General features: G+C 45.0%; 1 protein-coding gene across 3 annotated transcripts in view; it reads right to left on the bottom strand.

The window, feature by feature from the left end:
* kek5 (kekkon 5) overlaps positions 1-24,086 on the bottom strand; it is a 116,328-nt gene that overhangs the window by 42,137 nt on the left and 50,105 nt on the right. Inside the window, exon 1 of one of the 3 annotated variants that reach the window (XM_033381669.1) lies at positions 3,356-3,485. The exons of the other annotated variants lie outside the window; for them this stretch is intronic. The gene's annotated coding sequence lies outside the window, so the exon portion shown is untranslated. Of the gene's footprint in view, positions 1-3,355; positions 3,486-24,086 lie in introns of those variants that run through there. 3 annotated transcript variants of the gene reach the window in all.

The following is a 24,086-nucleotide window of genomic DNA, read 5'->3' as shown; positions in this document are numbered from 1 at the left end:
TCTCATTTGAATATTCGTAGAAATCACAGCCACAGCCCTGCATCTCATCGACTTCTTTGCCCACAACATGGCCGTTACTTTAGGTACAGTTCCGCTCAATATTCAAAAGTCAAAACGCTATTTCCTTTTAATCATTCCACCGATTTATATGAAATAATTTATGTGGCATAGATTGTTTTATTTTCAATATAGCAAGAAAGTTTGTGGTTTCCAGGACACGTTTTTGAAGGGCTATTTATTCATTTTTTTCAAAAGCACAACGTGACAGCCAGGAGGGCTAAGGTTTGCTTTTCTTATAGATTTTCTTGCGTTAAATATTTTCTTAGAACTCTTTTCAAATGTTTCCCATTATTGCTTACCTTCCCAAAAGGTATATGTATAGTCATTTCCCGGTTATCGAACGGAACAGACCTTATTCATTGGTAAAAAGTGTTAAAAAGTTAAAATTATTGTTCTGTTCTGAAATAGCTCTTGATGAGCCCTACAGTAGGTGCTAAAGTCGAATTGTGTTTCCGAGATTTTTTTAGAAAACCAAAGAATTGGCAAAGAACAAAAATATAAGTGTTTTTCACCCTATAAAATGCCAAACATTACGCCTTCTTGGTCTCATTTGCAGATGGTCAAAGAACTCGTGGGGATAAGACTCATAAGACTCTTTTGAGGCGGTCTCATGTTGAGTTTGCGGCACTCTATAGCGCCTATAGAACATCAGCCCACCGATTTGCTAGGGTTTGAAAGAAGAAGACAGACCACATGGACAGAATCTAGCTTTACTTTCATTTGGTCGCATGGGCTTCCATCGAAATATTGATACCGATACCGATACTGGTCCTATAGCTTCCATTACCTTGCACATATTTCAGTCGGAAACCTTTGGGGTGACCTTTCAACAAATGGCATAATATGATAATAAACTGACACCCTTCATACACCTTCAGACACCCTCCTCCCCGTGCGACTATGACTTAAAGCTAAGACAATGGAGGATCTCCATGCCAACACTCATCATGAGAGAGAGAGAGCGCCCTCTTTGGTTACGTCTTGCCAACTCTGGCAGTCCGTATAACCCCCAATGGCCAATATTCTAGCAGTTTCCACAAAGCACCTTCTATGGAATATACATATCTCAGCCAAGGCCCCAATTGTTCCTCTCCGCATGCCATATTCATTGTTCTAGGGCTTGCCCGAACCGAGCCCCCGAAATGGCCAACAATATACATGAATTGTACATGAAAATTGCTGTTGAACCCGTGGCCCGTCTGCTGGCCCCTCCATCGGCAACTAATTAGTTTTGCATTTGGAGCCGCCGTAGAGGTCGGGAGAGGGCGGGGGGGAACATCAAAATACCAGCCAAAACAAAGTTTGGCCAAAAACCGCTAAGAGCTGGCTGTCAATCAACTGGCGAGACGCAGTGTAATGTAAGTTTTAGCGAGCGCCCAGAGCCACAGCGCACCGGAGCTGAACCTAACTTTAAATTAAAGGCTCATTCTTTAGTGTAAAACATAAGGTAGAACATTTTTTGGGAGGGCGGGAGGCCGGAGCGGAGCGGAGCGGTGGAAGGGCTGCCAAAACAGACGAGACTTGGACGCATTTTAATGTAATTACATTTAACAAAATTACATTAAATAATAAGAGTGACAGCCAAAGTTGTCTCGCTGTTCGCTCTTCGCTCTTTGCTCACTGTGAAATGGCAGCCAATTTTCCGAATGGAGCTCTGCTGAGAGGCCAACAACAGCTTCATCAGTAAATAAAGTCCAGCGTCTTGCTGAGTTTTCTTTTTACGGAATTTGACATTTGAAGTCTGATAAATAATTTATGACAGGGGCCAAATGTGGCCATCGCCAGCTGCAGCTCCAGGAAACCCAACTGGACAACGGACAAGTGTACCTTATGGCCTCCTCCTCCTCCTCGAACAGCATTGTTAATGGAATTGAAAGCAGCTCCACTCAGCCGAAATTCACAGCGAAAGCCGTAGACAATTTGGCAGTATTTTACCTGTTTCCGCAATTTTCTTTCAGTGCGTCTTGTGCTGGGGCTTCGTGTGGCTGCAGGCCAATAAACAGGAATCACTATTAATTGCCATTATATTTTAATATATAATGTACAAGTCAAGCAGTCATCTCGCGTGAGTCATGACAAAATTGAGAGAGAAGCGCGTGCCATCAATCTGACCTTTTGCGAAGAGATCTACCCAAAAAGAAGGCCAGGCAAATCGCAAGCGCAAAAGTTGGCGAAAACCGGAGCATCGCGCCACGAAATGAGGTGCTTTGATGTGTCTTTTCTGTGGAAAGTCATTTGTTTAAGGCCTGGGGAAAGGAGTAAGTAGTGTGCTTGACAAGGGCCAGAGGAAAACGAATGAGTGACTATTATTTGTGTAGTCTATGCACAAAGGCTGTGAGGGCTGGTCAAATGGGTTGCCTCAATCCGATTAGGTCGGCTAATATGGCAATTCAGTAGTCGAGTGTGGTCATTAATAAGGCAGCAGTTCAGTAGATTATTCAGGCCTCCGGGACTGAGGGGTGTTCACCATTCACGTAACTCAATCCACAGAAGTGTTTCGATGACTAACTCCAGTGGTAATTGGAATTGCAATTGGTTTCAGTTTACTATCGTATCTTTTATCTACGGATATCGCTTCACTCGTGCCAAGGGATCGGTATAGTAATTTTCAGAAATTCGATACGAAAAGCGGGAATCCAGGCCCAAATGGTATTAAATCCGCTGAAGAAAAGTCTTAATCTCTAAAATATTTAATACAAATATGAGGGGGGAATGCACCTACGAAAACACATGTTACATATGGTATAAAAAAAGAGTCGTTGTCTTCCGCTAGATCGACTGTTTCGAGGCCAGTGTGCGGGGGCCCACACCCAGATACCAGATACAAGATACCAGATACCAGATACCCGGGCACATGGGGGGTAGGGAATCAAATGAGCGAGCAAACACATGTTGATGTTGGGCACGTTCAGAGCTATTGTCTAGGAATTGGAGCCACTCTCGTTTCACTGGGCACATCCCCCCCCACCAGCGAGCAATAAATACCATAATAGGTTCATAGTCCTCAACTCTGAGAGAATTTGTATAGAATTTTGTGCGAATGGGTAGTGAAAATTTAAATTGGGGGGGAAAAAAAAACAATTCTTTGTGATGGGGTTTCAGGGATCCAATGGGTGTTACCCTGCTAATGAACTGGCCGGCTTTCAGGGCATTTCCGGGCCAACTACGGACGACTAGGCCGACCTACCAGCTCTCTATCTCTATCCCATTGACCCGCATTTACGGCGCCATTGACTGCCAATCAGCATTGGGGGGTTGGGGGGGTGGGGCATTAATTATAGTATTATTCACTCACATCTGACAAATTGGGTTTTCTGTGGAAGCCAAGAAGTCCCACAGAAGCACGTACGAGTGGGTGAAGGTCGAAGACCAGAAGGCCGGACTGAAGGGCGAGCAATTATGATTCTGTAAGTAAGCGTCATTAACTACCTGAAACGAAACAGACGAAACGGGAGAACATAATTAATATTCCACACACATACTGAAAGGACTTCGGTATGTATTTCGGTATGTATTTCGGTATATATTTCAGTATATATTTCAGTATGTAGCGGGGCTAATCAAATGGGAAGCAAATTGGAAAATAATTTAATCTATTCGTTATTTTCTTTGCTTTTAATCAGAGATGCAACCGGACAGGTCCTTATACGGGCTACACACACACACACACAGACACACACACACACACACTTCAATTTCTATGAATGTAGGTCATGTATGATGGACGTAGCCAGTCGCTGTTGGGTTCAAAGGTCTGGCTGGAACGACACGCCACGCCATACCGCAACATCGAATAACTCGTTCAACCTGTCCCATCCACCTGCCCCATTCGTGGGCCCGGGGGATAGCCGAGTGTCTGCTGCACAGTCATCGGGCTGGCTCCTTGACTCCTTGATTGCTTTTCATACAGTGCAGCATTGAGTCGCGGACTGTACTCGATATGCGTGTTAGTTTGTTCCCGCACTGGCCGTGTCCGTGTCCGTGTCTGTGTCTGTGTCCGTGTCCTGGTGGGGGGGCTCCGATGATCCCCTTCCGTGTTGCCTGTTCCGTGATCCGTAACGTGACCTTTGTCACAACTGTCAATTATGCTATGAATTCATAAAGGCAACAGGAGTACGTTCGCTTTCGGTGAAGCGAGGAGTTGGGGACTAGGGCTAGCTAGTCCTCAAACAAAGCAAGGCCCCTAAAAACCTTTTTACTAATCTAAAACATATTCGATTGGAACAATAGGGTTCAAGCCGGTGGTAAACTTTCCCTAGAGTCTACTACTTTGTGATATTTTCAGTATATACTCCTCTGTTAAGGGAAGCCATTCCTTTTGAAGCCACAACAAGGTAATAGCTTCATGGAAACGGGCAGAAACGGTCTCACCTTTTGCTCCTCTCTAATATATCGATATACCTGAACTATAGTATCAGTTGTAGCGTTAAGAAAAGGGACATGGAACAACATTCTTGAATGTATTTTATTAAACATTGCTCCCAGACCAAAAGAACATTAGAATTCAATCAAATTAGATTTCTTTATTTTCTTTCTTTATTTTAAGTCTGTTCCTTCTTCTTCTCCATCGTAGTTTGAATAACCTCTTAGATATATCGCATAAAACTTATCGCACTAGAGTTTTGGGATCGGTCAGGCTTGATATCGGGATATCGCTAAGGGTATTATGGTATTATATTACACATATTATTTTCTTACTTTCGTACTTTTGAGGTGATTGTGGTAAATATTAGAAAGAGTTCAGTTTTTCGATATTTTTCTTAGATATTTCTATAGTCATGTTTTTGTTTACTATTTTCTCCCATAAGAAAGTTGGATTCTTAATGAAAGTTTTCCCTCAAAGTCCCTCTTTTTAAGCTATGAAGAATCAGCGGGGGCTGGCCACCTATTTTAAACAACAATTTAATGTTATTCGAAGGCGAATGATGTTAGTTTCTATCGTTAAAAGCGCGGTTTAGATTTAAGTGCAACTTTCAGTGTGTTATTCTTCTTACAGGCAATAATAGTACTCGAAATATAGTGACAAAAATGTATATATCAATCAATTTTCACATTAAAGTTTATTGAATTATAATTCAATTGTTGAAATAAACCAAATTTCAATCAATTTACAAAATACTAGTGGTATTTGGTAGGAAATTAAATGGAAATGTGCATTCAATTGTGTTTTAATTTGTTGGCCCCTGTAGACCTCTCTCCTGGGCAAAGCTCGTACGTTAATTAGGCAGATAAAACCAGCCATTAAGTGCATGGAAGGTACTCCCTCCTTCCAGTTGGGCTCCCTCCATATAGGACCTTCCTCTCTCAATGGAATCGTCCCGGGACTAGACCTTTCTATGAACTCGAAACGCATACCGTAACGCTGGTAACGCTGGCAACTCTGGTAACTCTGGCATCTCTGGTCACTCTGGCATCTCTGGTCACTCTGGCATCTCTGGTATCCCCCCTAATTCGAGACGGCTCGATTGCAATTCCCACAAACAAAAGTCCAGGTGGCACAGAAGGCGCAAAGGTTTCCTGGAAAGGCATGGTGGTGGGGTCGGTTTCATTATGCCACCAGCTCTGCCGACAGACTCAGTGGCAAATAGCAAATAGCAAATAGCAAAAACCTACTTGCAACGACCGACCGACGGAGCGAACCATTCACACTCGAACACGCCCATATAATTAACACTTTGGTGGATGGCGGATAAATATTTATCATGTGTGTGTGCAGAAAGTGGACTGCTGTGGCTGTGTTGTGGCCAATAAATTTATGCATGCCACTAATAATAGAGCGACTTGACTGCCAGCCACAGGAGACCCAAAGACGACGACCAAGGACGAAGGAGGGCGCCCACTTCGAGCTATGGGGTGTGGCTGGGGAATGCCCTTTGCCTGGATAATCAATGGCTGGTCCCCCCGCCCCCTACACACACACGTGCTTCGGTGTGTGTCGAAAGTTCAAAGATTGAACAAATCCCGAATACACTGCGAATGAATATTTGGAATGATTTATTGAAACGTGTCAATCAGAGGGGCGGCTGATGGGGTCACAGATTAGAGCCCTAGATCGATGACTTCGTTATCATGTGATTATTCTCTGGCGAACATAAGTACAGCCACGCACACTTACATATATAGTGCTAGGTACATAAGCATAGATTACAACATTTCGTGCTATGTCTTAACCTCTAAAGGGCACTCCCACAACAGGTCGTCCGCCCCACAGCCCCTCCCTTAAAGCAGGGCCAGAGGTTTTTGGGGAAACGATATGCTGTTGATTAAAGCAAAGTTTTTCCCATGGCGGAGGGATGCAGGAGTCGACCGCAGCATCCCCTCAATGGTCGAGAACTTTCGCTCTCGAGTGGATTCCCTGCCCAGAGTTGCATTTGAACAAGTTCCTCTCTAGTTCTCTCTATTCTCGCTGTTCCTCTTTCAATTGTGTGTCCTCGTGGCTGCTTCGCGGTTTCCTGGAAAGGAGCGATCGGATTGGTTGCTTACACACACACACACACACACACACACAAAACCCCCCACACATATGCATGTCCACATGTCGTGGCACACATGTGAGGAAATAAATATTAATTGTATTTCCTGCTATCGCATTTCTTCCCATGTACCCCCTGACAGAAACAGATACAGATACATACACGTAAAAGTACGGCAGTTTCCTGGCAAATAATTAACAATTTTTCTTTTGAAATGTGTATACTTCGAGCCGCGGCTTCTTCAGCACGGGCTTACCTTCGAAAAAAGTACTGTATGCAGCCCCAATATAAGCCTAGAATCCTTAGATTATAGTAAGAGGTGCAGCAGTGGAGTTTAAAGCCTATTATTGTTTGTTTTTTGGGCACGAAACGAGTCAAATGCGAGACTTAAACCGACAAAACGATAGAAATACGATACTTGTGCCGTTCGGGCGTTCAGTTTGTGGCTAACGGATCGTTGACGAGACTTGTGCGAGCTTTTTGCGATACACGGGACGGCAGCAGCCCATGCCAGCCGTTCTCTCTCTCTCTGGTCTGCGACTCGAGTCTTGCTCTCTTTCCTACGCCTTCGCTTTCGCTCTTGACGAAGCCTCGCTCTGTCGAGCTGTGGCGCCTTTGACGAAGCCTCGCGCTTGACGAAGCCTTGCTCTTGACGAAGCCTCGCTGTCTCGAACTGTTGCGCTCCTGACGAAGCCTCGCGATTGACGTAGTCTCGCGCTTGACGAAGCCTCGCTCTCTCGATCTGTTGCGCTCTTGACGAATCCCCGCTACCCCGCCTGCCCTTGAACACAGTCGGCAAGCACCTGGCACTCACTTGCCCCTCGTCTTGGATTCTAGACCCCCCCGCGTCCTCAAACGACATCGCCTTTGAATAGTTTTAGGCCAATAGACTCGTCGTACTCTCGTGTTATATCTAACTCTAACGCTATAAAATCCCTACATCTTTCTTTCAAAGCTTACTTGCTATATTTATCAAGTTCTCCATCGAATCTACGCGGCTGAAGAAGCTCAGCAGCTCAACAAATACAATTTTATATCAAAAATAGCCATAATTCATTAGGAAATGTAAGAGAACCTGATCCAACAGAAAAACTAGGTCTGATGCCAGCTTTTGTGGGCTGTAATAGGATTCCTCAAGGGTTTCACTTGCGACGAATATTTGTTTGACACAAATAATCCGATCGAATGGCTTAATAAAGCCAACACAAACAAATCAAGTGGGTACAGAGGCTTACTCTTGCTCTCTCTCTCTCACACACAGCACTTCTCGTGCAGAGCGAATGAGAAACAGATGTAGCGGAATAACAAATAAATAGCGGGGGAAATGTTTATTTTTTGGAAAAGGGCATAAGCGGAGTGCCAGAATTGACATTAGAACATGTGTAACTATCGGTCGTCGTTCCTCGCTTTCTCTCTCTGTTTTTCCCCCTTTCTGATGACAAGTTCGATAGTAATTGAGATAGTTCGCGGTCTGAATTGGCTGTCCGCTCCACGCCACAGCCAATAAATCAGTTCGTCCCTTCTGGGAGCACCGAGAGAGAGAGAGAGAGAGAGAGAGAGAGACATCGGCTCTGATAGCTATAACTGATTGGCGGTTGTATATGTAGAGCCGCGGCCCTGGCCGCTGGTTTTAATCTTGGAAATTGTTCGAAATTAAAACATCGGATATGTTACACGCATAACGTTACGAGCTGTTAACTTTGACCGTTAATTACCCCCATTCCAATTTAATTGTTCTTTTTTTTTAACATTCCATTCAAGTATTGAGTTTTTTTTATACGCCACGAGCCAAACCAACTTTTTCTGATAGATTTGGGGGATTTAAAATAATTTAATGAATTATGGTTTTTTTCACTATGACAAAAGGTGGTGGTGGTGGAAAATGTGGTTGTTCTTTTTAAGTACCGGCAATTCGGAAATGCTGATAGATCCCATAAAAGTTATAAATTGGAACCAAACACTTTGTAGCTTCAGCTTTTGTTTAATATTAGGCTTTCAAAGGAACATTTTATCATCTTTGGAGGTGATTTTTTTTTTCGAAATTGTGGCTTTAAAAACTCGACAAATATCGAAAATCTATAATATTTTGTTATATTTATAATATTTTCCTGAGTTTTTAAGGTACAAATTTTGAAATTATAACAGAAAAAACCCATACAATAATTCATTCCATTTTTTTATAGCCGCGAAACCATTAAAAAAAGTCTATAGAAATTCTGTGGCTCTTAGCCTGAGTTCACTGTGCCTCTTCCGGCGCGATAGTTATGCGAAAGTCAAAGCCCTGGAGACCTTGGAGAGCCCTAGGTGCAGCTTCTGTGCCGTTGCTGCGTCTTGAACTTTATCCATGCCTCGGCATGCGTCATGCCCCGGCTCCGCCTTGGAGGAGGTTGTTTATGTGTGTGTGTGTGTGTGTGTGTGTGTGAGTATGCAAAGTGAAAGGGATTTCAAATGAATTTGTTATGCGCATTTTGATGTCATTATCCTTAAAAGTCATTGCCCTTTCGCCCCGCCACGCCCCGCCCCGCTCTGCCATGCCGTGGCTTGTCTGCTCATCATAATCATCACCGTAGTCGTCGTCGTCGTCGTCGTCATCATCTGGCCGATTACCCCATCAGAGGGGTAGCTTCGCGCACCATCAGGTCATATTGCCGAGGTTTCGTGTATGCAAATAGGGTACTATATGTGTGTCCGTATGTCTGTACATAATATGTCTTTATGAAAGCTAGTTATGTGGCTTTCGCTGCGTCTTCTGGCTGGTGTCATACCACGTAATCGCAGCATTCCTTGAAAACCCTGAAGAGAGTCTCAACATTCAACGAAAAACAGTGGCCGTCGAATCTGTGCCATATCTATATGTGTTCCATGAAGTCTTTACTCATTCGTAGCTCTTAATTAAGGAGTATTTTTGAATTAAAGCCCCAAAATTGGGTGCCAAATAGTACCTCCCCGTAACAATAATAATAAAGGACATCATGGTATAATAAATACAACAAAAAGAGGAGCTTTTGTTGATGTTAATAGATTTTCACATCCACGTTAATCAAATTACAGAAATTTTAGAAAATATTATAGGTACAAAAGTGCATGGAAATGGGTGTTTTATGGCACCTTTTGGCAGAGAAAACCATGAGTAATTCCAAGCTTCAGTTCGTCCATATATGAAATATTTATAAGAATCAATTCTGCACCCTTGATATTAGTGGCTACCGAAAGAGTGGCTACCAAATTTCAGGGATATGTCACCGGAAACGGAACATTTTCTCCGGAAATACTTACCGCATAACAACATCGTTCATTGATCGATCGGTCTCGGCCGGACTATAAGTTGCGTGTTAAATTTCAATTGCCATAATTAAATGTGACATCCGTGGCTTTTGAAATTACAAAAAGCTTTTAGCGGGAAAATGCACCAAAAGCCATTCCCATAGATCGACTGTCTGTCTGTCTGTCAGTCCCATCCTGTCGGACGAGTGCTATCTGGTTATGTGAATCGAACCTTATCTCATCTAAAACGGGGTGCTAATTGTGTCGGCCTCAGCCACAGAGGCAATGGCAGGCAACGGCAGGGCAGGGCAGGGCTAGGAGGCTAGGAAGGCAGTCTCGTCTCCGTCCGTTCCCATTAGAACTCGACGCGGGTATCAGTTTCTCGGCTCCTCTCAGCTGCTGTCTGCTTTTTTATTTACTTTTATCGCAATTAATTAATCTGTTTAATGGCATTGGGTTACGACTGCGACCAGCTCTACTCCCCGACTGACTGCCCGGAATGGCTGAGTGAGCCTCGCCCCGTCTATTCGGTTTACTCGTCCAACCCAACGCATGCATAATGCCAATCAATCAAATGTAATTATAAACTCTATTTATTCGATATCTGCCACACAGCCGTTCAAGTCGAATGCAGATTAGTTGTGCCAAAGGGGAAAGGAGGATTCGGATTCGGCTTCAACTTCGGATTGGCATTGCGAGAGTGGAAGCATCGAGGACACGCTTCAGCTGGTTATGGCAAGTGGAGGCGTCTAATAGCCCCTGACAGTCTCCGAGTTGCACTTCAATGCAGACCAATTTGCGGTTGCCCCAAGCCTCGACGAGGCGAAGAGTCTTTTGTTCAACGTTTCAGCCCGTGTTGCTCACTGGCCAGGCGAGCAGAACTGATGAGGGCAGGGGGGAAACCTTCAGGTCTGCTTGATTGGTATACAAATGTTTCTATCACATGTTTATTTATAAGTTTATGCAGTTATCTTGTTCAATATGAACTCGCTACTCGCTAGCCAATGCAACACTGCTCTGCCTTCCAATGCCATTTGGTCGGGCTCTCGTAATGGATGGAGCTCTTAAGGGACCCATGGACATTCTAGGAGAAACTAGAATGGGGAATGAGAAGGAGGAACGAGAAAGAGGAATGTGATGGAGTAACGAGAAGGAGGAACGAGAAAGAGGAATGTGATTGAGTAACGATAAGGAGGAACGAGAAAGAGGAATGTGATTGAGTAACGATAAGGAGGAACGAGAAGCAGGAACGAAAAGGAGGAACCAGAAGGAGGAAACAGAAGGAGGAGACTCTAGAAGGGGGAACGAGAAGGAGGAACCAGAAGGAGTAACGAGATGGAGTAAAAAAGGAGGAACGAGAAAGAGGAATGTGATGGAGTAACGAGAAGGAAGAACGAGATGGGGGCACCAGATGGAGTATCGAGAAGCAGGAACGAAAAGGAGGAACCAGAAGGAGAAACTAGAAGGAGGAACGAGAAGGGGGAACGAGAAGGAGGAATTTGATGGAGTAACGAGAAGGAGGAACCCAAAGGATAAATGAGAAGGAGTGACGAGAAGGAGGAACGAGAAGCAGGAACGAAAAAGGAGGAACCAGATGGAGTAACGAGAAGGAGGAACGAGATGGAGTATCGTGAAGCAGGAACGAGAAGGATTAATGAGATGGAGTATCGTGAAGCAGGAACGAGATGGAGGAAGAGGAAGTAGCCCCACTGGCTGCGATGTTGCCTTTTTTCCTTGCTTTATTTGTGTCAAATAAAATACCAACTAAAAGGAAAAAAAAGCGTGCATGCCACATGCATTTTTAAGCATTTAAATACTTAAAAATGTAATCGTCCCAGTCCCATATCCTCTACTCCGACGCACTCGAGCACACTCGCACACAGCGTTTGCTACTCGCAGAGCGAACAGAACATAATATTTCATTCCTATTTGAAAAAGTTTGTAATTAAAAACCCAAAAATGCCTCTAAGCCGGCGGGGCACACTGGCAGGGGCAGGGGCAGGGGCAGGGTCCGTCGTGTGTGCGTGTGTGTGTGTCTTTTGTTTTGGGTTATTATTAAAACGATAATAGCCTCAAAATCAACATGGTGTCCCTCCCCGGCCCCCCGCCCCCCGCCCGCCAACCCGAAGCCCGTCCGTCTTCAAGCGTATGAAGTCCTTTTATGCCATGTTTGTCATTTATTTGTTTGCCTGTTTGCTTGTTTGTCGTTTGTTTTGCTTTCTGGTCTGTTTGCCAATGCCTAACCATTTTTCCGCTTCTCGGCCTTCGTTCCCGCACTCGCTCTGCCTCTCGCTGCCCCTCGCTCTGCCTCTCGCTGCCTCTCGGTTTCACTTAGTCAAAGGCAAGCAAAAATTTACATAAATAATAAATGCAGAAAACAGAAGGAAGCGAAATGACAAGAAAAAACGGCGGACTGCAGCCGAAAATCCTTAATCAAAAGTTAAAAGAATATAAAATATGAACAATTCTTAAAAAAAAAAACGATAAAATATGATAAAAGGAACGACCGCAGTCTTAACAATGGACAGCACTAACAAATCCAGTCAACAGGCCCCCAGATATGGGGCTGTCCCGCCCTCAGTCCGCCCGGGAACCGTAAATGCACTTAAAGAATGGGGAATTATATTGGCCATCATATGGGTACATGGGATCGGTTCAGAGCGAAGGAAATCAATCGTGGGATGTCAGGATGACACTTCGCAGATTCGTGGATTTGTTTCTGGCTTTAAATGTTTTTGGCTTGCCCCATTCAAGGCTAAAGGATACATATTGTGGGGGTGAAACGAGCCCAGGAACTTGGTAATGCGGATAAAACACCAATCGCTTGATTTCATTGAGAGGGCTTTGTTTCCTATGAGCTAAAAGGAGGTTGAAACATTGTATCTTCTGGAGCCTACATATGCCCGCCTGCTTTGTCCTTCTCCACGCTCGCTTATCGCCTACTCAAAGCCAATGTGACCTTCTTTTCTTCCACAGTGTGACCATTTGTCGCTCTCTCTTTGCATCTAGGGACCCTGCGCCTTTGCTCAAGCTCTTTTCCCCACAATACTTGGGTTGTATTTTTACATCTTTAACCTTTAATACGCCATTGAGACAATGATCAAGCGTCGATCTCCTACCTCTGCTCAGAGGCCTCTAGTGTGGCCGTACATGCATGCATGACTGTACATAGAATGCAGTCTAGTTTTTGGCAAAACGTTTAAAACTTTTAGTGCATCTGCCAATGTCAAAAGCGAATACATAAGTATCCGAAACACACATATAGTATATGCACGAGTATGTATGTAAATATTTTGTGTGGGAACAGAACCAAACGGGGGCTTGTTCCTGCCAAAAATGTGTGTGTGGAACAGATTGGACGAGCAAGAATGAACGTGTATCCATGCGTATCGTAGCCATGGGATATGCACATGCTTCTGTATCCCAAAACCCAATCCCAGTCTCTATCTGTATCTGTTTCTGTTTGGCTATGCTTCGGACTTTTGCTTATTTATTGGCAGAAGGCGGATGGAGATTTTGTCACAGAGGGCGACAGAGAGACCAGATTGGGATACACAAAAGTATTCGGATTCAGATGCAGATACGGATACACAGCATTTCAGATGGCAATTTCTCTGCTGCATCTGCTGCACTGACAACAAAGCGTCTTGCGAATGGAATTGAATTGCATATCCCCCAGCATATAATTTCTAGCATCAAACACACACATTATCAAACGCGATTATGCTTATTGATAATTAGTTAAGGGCCAGAGCCATCTGACATCTGCCGCCTGCATGGAGCGACAATGAGCCATGACTGAACGATGAATATGGGATGCGAGGGACTGGTGCCTGTCGCCACTCTGCCCCACAATCACTAGCCCCTGACTGGGAGATCGACCAGAGACATATGCTTGCGGACGTGGACGTGGACGTGGTCGTCACGGCGCTTTAGCCTCTGACAGGCACTGCAGACCGAATGCGCACACGTCTCTGTCTCTGTATCTGTATCTGCTGGATACACAGAGACACTTGTCCACGCCCAGGCACATGTGACTGGCCGGCGTCCACTCCCTGGGCCCAGTGACAGCCGTGATGTATGGCATTTGAAATATTTTGTGTCACATCAACAAACAGGCGCGTCTAAATATTTAACTCGCGCCTTGACAAGCCTCCACTCCATTCGGTTTTTGGCCTTGATGGAGATGAATGGGACTGTCCCCAGTCCGCAGTCCCCTGCTTCCTGCTTTCCCGCTTCCTTCTTCCTGGGCCCTGTTCCTGGGTGTAAACGATGTTTTGATTTGGGTAAATGTAACCCGACCCGACACGACCCAGCCTTGACCCACAGCATAATCAGGGCCAGGTACGTCCGAAGATGACCGACGAGACTTTTTCGATGCGAAAAAGATCACAAATTATTATCTCCGTTGCCAATAGCATATATATCGAATAAGAACTATCGATAAGCAGAAAAACTGAGAATAATGGCATTAGTTATAGCTTGGTGTCCAGGCGGAACTCTTCTTGAGAGAAACTTGTGCCACTCCTTGTGGCATTTCATTGCCATATGTACAGGGCAGCCCCTTACGTGCATCATTGAGAGGCTCTCGCTGGTTTGAGGCCGATACTCAGCGATCCACAAGCTTCGGAGTCATCGGAAAAAGAATCTTGGTGGATTTTAATGATCGAAAATGGTAGAAGAAATGCCTCTCAATGAAATCTCGTCTAGAAACGGCTTCCTTCTTCCTCCTTCCTTGGCTTCAAATCTCTTTCCGGTATAGTTCCTCGGAGAATAGCGGGCCTGAGAGAGCAATTCGTGGCATAATTCATGGTTTCTTACCATTGAGTACCCCTTATGTTTGCCCAGCTTCAATGTTGTTTGACTGATGGTTATTCTCTTCAAGAGAATTCTCTCACGAGAAGGTCAGCTTCAACATTTTCGACAGGAAACAGCTGATGGCCGCCAGGGTTGCCCTAGCCCTCGAATATGCTTGCCGTGTGCTTCCATCAAGTGCATTTCAGTTCTTTGTGTGACAGCAAACAGAGTCCCCCTCTTGGGCAAGGCATTCAAGGCGAAACTTTCAACCCAATGGCAAAGTAAGGGCGAGGCTGGAGGGTGGCTTGGAGGCAGGGTGGCAACCACAAAAAACTTAATGGGCGCGTGCCTGTTATTAGCAGATTCAACACGCTGCCACGCGGGGGGTTTAGGATAGGCAAATAAAAAAACATATACTCGCGGCTTGCCATACACAGGGAGTACATATATGTACACTCGTAATCGTAGTCGTAGTCCTAGTAGACGCTCGACCAGAGTTCCAGTTGGAGTCAGAGTCAGAGGCCTCTCCTCTGCGGCCTCGATTGAGGGATACCCTTTACTCGATACCCTTTACAGGATGGCCAAGTATAAGCAAATGTAGCTACTTTAATCGGTATAAATACTGAAGCTGTATCAGTCTCTGTCGATATTTTATTCTTACATATCGCAAACGGCTATAGTCGATGGTTTTGTGGCGATAACGAGAACGAGAGAACGAAAATGAGATCGAGAGATCTGTGACCTATGTATTCTATGGCTATAATCGATGATTTTGTGGCGATTACTGTTACGAAAACGAGAGAACGAGTAGGAGAGAGCGAGTACGAGAGAACGAGTACTAGAGAGCGAGTACTAGAGAACGATTACGAGAGAACGAAAACGAGAGCGAGAACAAGAGATCTATGACCTATTCTAGGGTTATAAACGATGGTTTTGTGGCGATTAGTGTATGTTTTCGATGATTGTTACGAAAACGAGAGAACGAGAACGATAGAACGAGATCGAGAGAACGAGTACGATAGAACCAGATCGCGAACGAGAGAACGAAAACGAGAGCGAGAACAAGAGATATATTCGATGGCTATAAACGATGGTTTTGTGGCGATTACTGTATGTTTTCGATGACTGATACGAAAACTAGAGAACGAGAATGAGAAGGAGTACGAGAGAACGAGAATGATAGAACGAGAGAACGAAAACGAGAGCGAGAACAAGAGATATATGACCAGTTCTATGGTTATAATTGATGATTTTGTGGCGATTACTGTATGTTTTCGATGACTGATACGAACGAGTACGAGAGAACGAATACGAGAGAACGAGAACGATAGAACAAGACCAAGAGTTCTCTGAGCTATTCAAGTTGATGGCTGCCTTCCAAAAGATTGCCAAAAATCGAGCAGCCTTAAGGGGGCGCATGTTTTCGCTTTAAAAATCTGTCACGCAGTCCTTCGCAGTTCGGGTTTCCCAAACGAACATGTGCTCGGCTTTTCGGCTATTCGAGCGTCCTTGTCGAATGCACGCAGGACATGGGCTTCCTGGGGAGGAGGAGGAGGCCAACAAAAAATGCTGACAAAACAAAAAAGAAAAAACAACAGTGTTGGTGAACGAAATAAAGAAAGTGCAAACATAAAATTGCTAATTTGAATAAGTCACGTGACACTCTCAGCGTTAACCTTGAACAGGCAGGGGCCAGGGCCAGGGACAGGGGCTGCGGCTGGGGCCAGGGCCAGGTACAGGGCCTGGGGCTCTGCTTGCCCCCCAGAAAATGGCCGACTCGACTGTTGTCGTCAGGCAACAAAATTAAGGAAATTAGCCGCCGAATGCCGACTGATACACGTATGCCCGCGCGGGGGTGGGGTGGGGCAGGCCGGGGGGTCGCTGCGGATGCGCGGTCTTCGTATCAGCCTGAATTTTATTGTCGTGCGAGACACATGGCTCCAAGTGGCTCCTCAGCTCCCTGCCCCTTAATATGTTATTTATTCACACTTCCACTTTAATGGCCATGGCAGTCGACGGGTGCCAGAGACCAGAGCCCAGAACGAGAGCAACAACAAATAACGAGTCCACTCGTTGTTGCAGCTGTCGGTGGCGGTGTTGAAATGATATTGGGCACACCCACGCCGGCACGCTGATGGAACACCCCCGCCAGTCATGAAAATGCAAATGCAAGCGTTCCGTCCACACAATGGCCATATTTTTATTTCACACGCTGCTATTTACATTTGCAAATTGCTTACAGGGCGAGTACACCTACAGTATTAACCCGAAACCGTGGCTGCAACTGCAACTGTAACTCTAATTGTCACTCAGAAGTGCCACCACGACCGCCGCCCCACCGCCCCACCACGAACACTGCCAATGGCCTTCAATGGCGCAGCCCCACACCCACCCTTCCATGGCGGAAGGTGGAAAAAAGTGGACGTGTTGAATTCAGGCAACCATCCATCTGAAATGGAAGAGTTGTTTTGCGGTGCACACAGCCACGCTGGCAAATGACGGGGCCATATGCAGCTCTGCGTTTCGGCTGCTAATTAGTGAGTGGCGAGAGATGAAGCCCAAGCTCGGACTGGGCCAAATTCACCTGCACTCCAAGCACCTTTAAAGCATGTAGCCATACCCGATGCCCGCTCCGCTCCGTGCACATTGCACGACGAAGAATGCGACTTCATTTGTTCTTTCCAGCTATAATACTCATCCGATCTGTTTGAGATTCAGCAAACTGCTAGATGAGGTCTTGGTCTAGGATTCTGCGTTTTTTGTTTGCCAATATCAAGTCTTGTTTTAGATACAGAGAGGCATACGTGGGGGTACCACTAATAGGAAGAGCGCGAATAGGATCGGGAGACAGCGAGGTTGTGTGTGGTTCAATAATGGCGTGAAAGGTAGCGTCCAATTCCACTTAGGACTCAGGGAGGGCTGTGGGTCCACCGCCCCACATACTCCCACATACTTGTGCACTCTGAGACGAGAGTTTGTATTTCCTAATTAATTATAATGCGTGACCATCATACTTAGCGAGTGTTGTGTGTGTGTGTCTCCTCTCCGTGACCTCTCCGCCACTCCCCCACTTCTGGGGGGCCACGCCCACACTTGACTCTGTTGGGGGAAGGGGGAGAAATGGCGCCAAAGACGCCTCACCCACGGCGCTCGCCTGTTGTCGCTGCTGTTTGTCATTTTTTACTCATAACTTGGCCCCTCCTGCTTGTGGGGCACGCCGCCCACATGACTTTGGCTTTTTTCCGTCAGTTTTATGCACATGAGACAATGCTTTTTCAACTTTTAACCGGGTCCTCCTCTCGCCAAAAAAGTGCGACTCTTTTTGAATTGCGGCAATATTTTGAGTTTTTAAGCACACAACACCGCGAAGGAGCCCCACACCGAGGCAGGACTGGGGCTGTGGCTGTGGCTGTGGCTGCGGCAGTGGCTGTGCTACGGGCAGACTTTTAAGTGGTTTTCTTGATTAGACCATGCCCGGGTAATGCGTGCTCTCCGGCAGACGTGTGTGTTGTGTGTGTGGCGAAGATTTACGCGCTCGCTTTTTTACGGTCGCAACTTTCCGGCGGATTAAAGCGCAACTTTTTCCATTGAGGGCGGGCCACAGATGGAAATCTAATCGGGATATTGAAACATCTATTCCCTGAACAAAAAGGCACTCGTTGTATCGTTAGACAACGTCGATTGGCCACCGATTGGATCGGCAGAAAGATGAATATCCCTGAAACGTTATCCTCTCTCCCTCACAGCTTTTGGTTCTCTAAGCTGGTAGAGAAAATGCTCCATCCATGAGATCCCCCAGAAGAGCAACGAATCTGGGGAGTAGAGTGGTCAAAAATGTGGTCCTGTCTCGAGGCAGACTCTATCCAGACGAATAAGTAGATAAAATACTCGTTCATACATCAGCCTTGCTCCGGTTTTCGCAAATTTGTTTTTGCGTTTTCGACTTTGGACCAAATTTGCACGAATTGAAATCTGCGCTTTTTTGCGCTTACGATTTTGATACAAAATTCGTACGAATTGAAATCTGCGTGCTCCGATTTTCGCAAATTTTTCGCGTTACGACCTTCGACCAAATTCGTACGAATTGAAATCTGCGTGCTCTGGTTTTCGCTACTTTCCCCAATTCAGGGGGTTCTTGCGATATTTCACAAGATGTTCTTTTGGCAAATCAAAACCCAAATAAATCGAAAAATTCTTGAATAAAGGAGCGTAGAGCATCTGTCGAGGGCACTCTCTCTCTCTCTCTCTCTCTCTCTCTCTTTCGGCGGGAAAGTACTTGTTGAAATATGCTAAAGCAGTGTCGGAAATTTGAAAGCCGTGTGTGCTTTCCACTTTCGCATATCATCCGCCTGTCAGTCGAGGTCCCAGTCGTCGGTGGATCTCTGAGGGGGGGCCCCTTCACCCGATGCCGATCGACTTGGCTTCATTTCCATTCCCATTTCCATTCAGTTGAAGGCTTGTTTCTTACCTGGCAGACCTTCGTACCTTCGCGCTGACAATTTGATGAGGCAAAAAATGTATGGCTCAAAGGTCAAAGGAGTCGATTTTCCCACGTTCTGTTGGGTGGGGCGCCTACATACCTGAAAAACAAATATAGAAATTAGAATTTACATATGAATATGCATGTATTCGAGGGGGGAGGGGGGTAGGGAATGGAGGAGGGTAGGGAGTGGTGCATGGAGTGGGGCATGGAGTGGTGCATGGTGAGGGGCACACAATTATTCTGCTTTGCTGCGAGCTGCGGTTATTTTTAAACACTCGCCGCACTGACATTGGATACCCACATCTGTTGCTACCCCCTCCCCCCGGCCCCAACCCCCCCTCAACGGCTCTCTATCTGTGGTCCTGGCTCCCCCTCAGGCCTATGCCCATGGCTCCGATAATCAAGGTCTTCCATATGGCAGGGCCTCGCAGCACTCGAACGTGGGACGAGGACGAGGCCTCCCTTGGCATGCCCCATGCCCCATGCCCCATGCCCCAGCTGCTTGTCTAAGTCTCAGTTGTGTCTCATTATTTGTGATTTGCGGCAGCTTACACTGGCATCCCTTTCCCTCCCTTTCCCCCCTTTGGAGCACACACACATATATCACACGCATGCCACGCCCAAAGAGGGCGTGTGCGTTGTTTAAAACCAAAATTCACTTGCAGGAAAAAGTCCGAATGGTGGGGTGGGGAGGGGGGGGGGGCAGCAATGTAAATTATTTTTACGGCAAAAGAATGTACCGAAAAGGAAGGCAAGGCAAGGAAAGCGAATAAATGAAACGAATAAACGAAGCCATCCACAAGAAAGAAGCCAACAAAAGGAAGAAGACGATAAGGAGAGGAGGAGGAGGGGAGGAGGAGAGGAGACACGGCTAGGAAGATACCAGGAGAGGAGGAGACGAGTAGAGGAGGAGAGGAAGCGACGAGTAGAGCACGAGACGAGTAGAGGAGGAGACGAGTAGAGGAGGAGACGAGTAGAGGAGGCGACGAGTAGAGAAGGAGTCAAAGAGTGGAGGAGAGGAGGCGACAAGGAGAGGAGACACGACTAGGAAGAGACCAGGAGAGGAGGAGACGAGTAGAGGAGGAGAGGAAGCGACGAGTAGAGGAGGCGACGAGTAGAGGAGGAGACGAGTAGAGAAGGAGTCAAAGAGAGGAGGAGAGGAGGCGAGGAGACAAGGAGAGGAGGCGACAAGGAGAGGAGACATGTAGACGAGGACCAACCAAAAGGCCACAAACACAGTCGAAAAACCCAAGGGAAGGCACAACAAAAACAACTCCACAGGGGATACGGCGACTGTAGGATACCCCCCATTCGGATCCATTTTACTTTTGTGCCCAGCCATATGGGGTTGGGCCCTCCCTTGGTCCTGCCATACCATAATAATACCACAACAAGCTAATAGCTTCTTCAGAGTAGAGCTGCGAACAGATCGCTGGCTGAGACATTCATTTGTTCAAGTTTTGATTTGTTTAACGAATGGGAGATTAAGCCTTTTGGGAGATACGGAATACAGGTCTGCGGTATCGCGTATCGCTGCATCCTTAACTAGCAAATAGCCAAGGACCTCAGGGATACCTACTGGATACCAATCGAAATTACGCCGTCACCCCATGAGTCCTGCCTCGAAGACTATCAAAATGCAGAGTCAGGAATCAGGAGGAGACCTGCCCTACAAGAAGATATAATAGGCCATCCCCGAACGCACTCGTTCCACCTTGTTGTCCCGCGTTTCCTTTTGAAACATCTTTGTGACTGAATTCGTGTCCTAGACTGTTGTACAAGTTGCTTCAAAGATAATAGTAAACCACATAGTTGTACTTTTTCTTGTCGGTGATCATTTATTCTAAAATTCTTTTTATAAAAAAGTCAAATTCTCTCGGAAAATCGTAAATAATATTAATAATAATAAAAAAATAATAATAATAGTAAAAAATAATAATAATTTATATATAATTATAATAAATATAAATAAAAAATAATAATAATAATAAAAAATAATAATAATAACTAAAAAATAATAACAATAAATAATAATACTACAAAAAATAGTATTAATAATAATAATAATACTAAATAATAATAATCTAAATAATAAAAAATCGATGGAATAGTGAGTGGTGGTCCGACTGCTCCATGGAATGTCGCGTACCTTCCAGAGAGCCCTTTTAAAACTCAAAGCGAAAACCAATAAAACACTAGTGAACAAAATTACGAAAATCGAAAATTGTTTCGATTTTATTAGCGTCAAAAATACCGCAAAACGCAGGCATAAAATAAAACCCTTCTGTTCGTGGCGATCCCTGATGGGTCACGGGTCACAGGGCGGAGGTCACAGGTCACAGGTCGTGGATCGCTGCTCTGGTGGGGGGAGGGGGAGGGGGTTGGGGTTGGTTTTTTTGTGCCTTTCTGGTGTAACCCATCCATCAAAGGCCCACATACATGAATGTACATACATATCCAATTCAGTCTCATATTCCCATCCTGTGCGGCTCCCCCCGTCATTGCAGGGCCTAATGGCCGGAATGCCTGGCCCCACGCCAGTTAAAAAAAAAATAAAATAAAAATAAAAAATAAAACTCAATAAATACAAATAACGCATTTGCAAACAAAACTGAAAACGAGACCGTTGGCTGTAGGCGAAGGATAAAAAAACGTCGACAACAAAATTAACTGACTTATGTATGTATTTGTACATGGCACACACACACACACACACACACACATAGCGTGTGTGTGTACTGAAAATATATTAACACCCAGAATGGTGGCGTGCCAGGGCCCCGTCCGACAATAATTCCCAATTCCCCCCCCCCCCCCCCATCCTGTATCCCTCGCAGCAAGCGATGTGGCACGGGCACGGAAAAGTCCTAGGGCTCGGGGTCCGAGAGAGGCCATAAAAAAGCACTTTCGAACGCATAAATTGATAAATTGATAATATAAATTAACCGATTCGATATTAAACATCGATGCGTATACGTAATACGTATATTTGTGTGTGTTTTGCCACAAAAAAAAGAAGAGCGTCGCAGAACAAAGAAAGACGGGCCACGGGCACGGACACGGACGGGGTACGGGGACTGTGACTGGGACAAGGACGTGCCGGGCTGCCAGGTGATAACCGTGACCACCCTCCCCATCCCCATCCCCCCCTCTGCTGCTGCTGCTGGCTGACGATGACTGGCAGCTCCTTGGCTTCCGCTTTGTATGCGAGACGCTTTGATGTGGCACGACGATGCTGTTATGCTCGTAAAAATACTTGTATGCAATCATTAGTGTGGTATGTGTCAAGGATATAGTGGGCACCCCATACTGAGGACTTTTTGCAACAACAAAAAATACCAAATACCTATCCCTTTTTGGGTACAATTTAAATTTAAACTTTATCTTCGCTTAAAGCTCAAGAGTTTCGATAGTGCTACCGATACTTTGTGACTTTTTCGCATAACAAATGATAAACAAAAATATTTACAGAACTGTTTACGATTAAAGCGTATAGAAAATACTGAAAATGCAGTATTTTTTCAACAATTTATTGGACCTTCACTTGATCAGGGATCAGTGATGGATCTACTACGATGCTGATGCACATGATTAGCATAGATTTTGAGGCATAGATTCAAATAAATACAACCTCTAACCATTCAGTATTCTGTCTACTGAAAATGCAGTATTTTTTCAAAAATTTATTGGGCATTCACTTGATCAGGGATCAGTGATGGATCTACTACGATGCTGATGCACATGATTAGCGATTTTGAGGCATAGATTTAAATAAATACAACCCCTAACCATACAGTATTCTGTCTACTGAAAATGCAGTATTTTTTCAAAAATTCGTTGGGCATTCACTTAGTGATTATTTTCCATAAATTCAAATAAATACAATCTCTAACCATACAGTATATTCTGTATTTATTTAGTTCCGATCATGCTAGGATCGATGCACCAAGAATTCCGAGATAATTTGCTTTTTTCAACATTTATAGTGAGATACTCGTAGGCCTTAGAAAGTTGGTATGCGACCTCCAACTCCATAGGTCGTCAAGATATAGAAATATTTCATTCCGTAGATGGGCTGGCATGCTTTTATCCATGAGTCGCGACAGGGCATGAGGTGAAAGATTTTTGATCGAGAGGAATTCGCCAAAAGGCGTCCTTCAGATCGATGTTTGTGATGAGCTCTGCTTTCGGTAGTCTACTGAGGGTGTCATCTATAAGGGGCATGGGATAAGCATCCTTTACAGTAACCGAGTTTACTTTTCCACCTTGCCAGGCTGGGAGGCCGAGAGAAGACCAGGACCTAACTGATTCTTGTATAATTTGTCTATCTGTCTCATACGATGATGGACTGTGCATCGGCTACCCCTATCGTATGAGTGATAATAGAGGTCTTGCCAAGACCTTGCTTTGAGTAAGATGGGAAGGCAGAAGCACCCTCATTGTGGGGTCTTCCAATACGTTTTCAATACGTAAATTTGTTGCCATCTGACACATGATGTTTGATGCATTTTACTGGTGAAAATAAAATCAAATTTCACACGTTAAATGCAATGCTTTTCGACAGGTGAATCTTTGTTCGCATATCATTAAATACTTAATAAATATTTAATATATATTAGAGTTTTTTCTTTTTTTTTTTTGTAGAATTAAAACAATTATAGACACAAATTCGAGTGAGGCCGAGACTGCCTTTATAATTGACAATGGCCTAAATGAGCTTTGGCTCATTTATCCCGTTTTTCTGGTCTTTTTTCATTATTTTATTTTGCTTTTTTTTACAGCTATTGGGGGACTCGACAACAAATTAGTTTTCGTAAATGCATTCATAGTCCTTCCAATAAGGTAAATAAAAATAAAATGCTGGCAAATGCATTTCCAGTCAAATTGGCACTAAACGTGGCGTGTAAACCGACCCTCATGCACGCCCCCACGCCGCCACGCCCCCACGTGCCTCATCGCTCCTCGCTCGAGCAGCAACACGCAACCGTCACACATCATCGGATGGTCTG

The sequence above is a fragment of the Drosophila pseudoobscura genome, chromosome X (genome assembly GCF_009870125.1).
Source record: "Drosophila pseudoobscura strain MV-25-SWS-2005 chromosome X, UCI_Dpse_MV25, whole genome shotgun sequence".
In the NCBI taxonomy this organism is placed as follows: Eukaryota; Metazoa; Arthropoda; class Insecta; order Diptera; family Drosophilidae; genus Drosophila; species Drosophila pseudoobscura.
This window is presented reverse-complemented; position numbering and strand designations above follow the sequence as displayed.